Source organism: Mercenaria mercenaria, chromosome 16 (genome assembly GCF_021730395.1).
Source record: "Mercenaria mercenaria strain notata chromosome 16, MADL_Memer_1, whole genome shotgun sequence".
Classification (NCBI taxonomy): domain Eukaryota; kingdom Metazoa; phylum Mollusca; class Bivalvia; order Venerida; family Veneridae; genus Mercenaria; species Mercenaria mercenaria.
Genome location: NC_069376.1, coordinates 40,990,110 through 40,993,441, shown reverse-complemented (window position 1 = coordinate 40,993,441; position 3,332 = coordinate 40,990,110).

Genomic DNA, 3,332 nt, shown 5'->3' with positions numbered 1-3,332 from the left:
GGGAAGTAACTATTGAAGATAGAGCGGTTAACGACACCTAAATTTATCAAAAGATGATAGGTAAGGGTATAGATTTCATAAAATATTCGTGCAAGAATTATGCACCTTGAGTCATGATGCGGGTGATGATGTGGAGCAACTACTTCAAGTTTGAATCAAATGCATTTTCGAAATAACTGAGATATAGTGAAAATGCATAAAAAAAATCAAAATAAAAAGGGGCATTATTCATGAATATTGGTGCCAGAGTTATGCACCTTGTGTCACATGATGTCCCCGGGTATTAAGCTGGAACAATTATTTTAAGTTTGAATCATATCCATTTAGTAATAACTGAGATAGAGTGAAAGTGTATAAAAACTTTAACCTGAAATTCTAAGTCAAAAGGGACAAAATTCATGAAATGTTACGCAAGATTTATGGCCTTTGTGTCATATGATGTGAGTGATGATGTTGAACAACAATTCTAAGTTTGAATCAAATTCAATAGGTAAAAACTGAGATACAGTGAAAGTGCATTAAAGCTTTAACCTGAAATTCTAAGTAAAAGGGGGGATAATTCATTAAACATTGGTACCAGAGTTATGGGCCTTGTGTCATTTGATGTGGGTGATGATGTGAATCAACTGCTTTCAGTTTGAATTAAATCTATTCAGGAATAACTGAGATAGAGTATGAGTGCATCAAAACTTTAAACATGAAATTCTAAGTAAAATGGGGAAATATTTCATTCAATATCAGTCTGAGAGTTATGGGCCTTGCGCCATATGATGTGGGTGATGATGAGGAATAACTATTTTAAGTTTAAAGCAAATCCATCTAGTAATTACAGAGACAAGAAAAAGACAATGTGCTTTGACACTCATAATGGAAATATCACACTAACTTATTGCAACTGTTTGTATCTTTACGATCTTATTTCTGTTTCAAACAAAAAGTTTCCAAATTAGATGTAGCAGTCCCCTACACGTTTCAATTTTAACATTGCAATTAATTTTACCCCTTGATGTCAGGAATAACGACAAAAGCGAAGCGACAATAATTAATAGATCTCTCTCACTCTCTCTAGTACAAACATTGTGTAAAACCCCTACATTTATTCCAGGCAATAAAATGCTTGGAAATCAAACACATTGGCACAAAATACGCCCGTCATTGAACTTGGCCTAATTCAAGGGGCATAATGAAAGAGTGCCTGGGGCGATTTGGGTTGTTATCATTTTGGCCGAGATAGTATGCCCATAATCATTGCAAGCAAGTTTGGCGAAGATCAGATGATTACACTGTTCGACTTAGAGTGCGGACAAGCAGTGTTTTTTTAGTAATTGAAGGTTCATAATCAAAGAATGCCTGTGGCAGTTTGGCTGGTTATCAAACTTGGCTGAGATATTATGCCTACAAACATTGTCAGTAAGGTTGGTGAAGATCGGATGAATATTGTTCGACTTAGAGAGCGGATAAGGCTAAATTCGCTATTTTTCGACTAATTCAAGGGCCATAATCCAAGAGTGTCTGGGGCGATTTGGCTGGTTATCGAACTTGGCTGAGATATTATGCCCACAAACATTGTCAGCAAGTTTGGTGAAGATCGAATGAAAACTGTTTGAATTAGAGACCGGACATGCTTTGGACGTTGACTGCCCACCTGCCACCAATTGCCCCCACGGATATTTACATAATATGCCCCACTCTTTCAGAGACGGGCGTATAAACAAGAGGGCCCTAGTTCGCTCACCTGAGAAACACACCATAACAGTGTCAACATGTTTGACCTAGTGATTTCATAGAAACAAGTATTCTGGCCAATTTTTATTAGGATTGGACCAAAAATATGGTCACTTCAGTTTAAACTAGTATTTTACTTGATATGACCTAGTGACCTAGTTTTTGATCCATGATGACCCATATTTGGACTTGACCTATATTCTATTAAGGCAATCAGTCTGACTAAATTTCATGAAGATCAATTGAAAAATACAGCCTCTATTGCATACACAAATTTTTTCTTTGATTTGACCTAGTGACCTAATTTTTGACCCCAGGTGACCCATATTCGAACTCTACCTAGATTTCATCAAGGCAATCATTCTGACCAAATTTCATGAAGATCATTTGAAAAATACAGCCTCTATCGCATACACAAGATTTTTCTTTGATTTGACCTAGGGACCTATTTTTTGACCCTAGATTACCCATATTCAAAACTGACCTAGATTTCACCAAGGCAATTATTCTGACTTAATTTCATGAAGATCAATTGAAAAATACAGCCTCTATCGTATACAGGTTAGAGACCACCAATTGTTTTCCCATAGACTTACATTGTAACATTATGGCGTGTACGGCCTTCCATACATCGAAACATGTATATCTAATTACAAGTTTTTCAAGAACTATCTTAGTTCTACCAAAATATCGGACGAAAAACATATGAATAGTGGTACTTTATTTAAGTAATATTCGTGTGAATGAGATGACCCCCTGTTTACATCATTGACATGGCGGGAGAAATTTGTTTGATAAAACTTTTTTTCAATACACATAAAATGTAGCAAATTTTGTCAAAATGTAAAATAAAATGCTGTAAATGCAGTGAAAAAATATCAATTTTGAAAAAAAAATCACTTCCTGGGTTTGTTTACATGACTGACCAATCAGAACGCACAGACGTTACCTTATTCCCAGGTATACACTTACCTCATTCCCAGTAAGTCCCTTTACTTTTTTGAATTGGTGGTTTCTGACCTACACAAGATTTTTCTTTGATATGACCTAGCGACCTAGTTTTTGACCCCAAATGACCCATATTCAAAGGTGACCTAGATTTATTCAAGGCAATCCTTCTGACCAAATTTCATGAAGAACAATTGAAAAATACAGCCTCTATCTCATACATACGGTTTTCCTTTGATTTGACTTAGTGACCTAGTTTTTGAACCCAGATGACCCACTTTCAAACTTGACCTAGATTTCATCAAGGCAATCATTCTGAGCAAATTTCATGAATATCAATTGAAAAATACAGCCTCTATCACATACACAAGGTTTTTCTTTGATTTGACCTAGTGACCTAGTTTAGACCCCAGATGACCCATTTTCAGACTTGGCCTAGATTTTATCAAGGTTAACATTCTGACAAAATTTCATGAAGATCAGTTGAAAATACAACCTCTATCGCATACACACGGTTTTTCTTTGATTTGACCGAGTGACCTAGTTTTTGACCCCAGATGACCCATTTTCGAACTTGGCTTAGATTTTATGAAGGTTATCATTCTGACAAAAATTTATGAAGATCAAGTGAAAAATACAGTCTCTATCACATACACAAG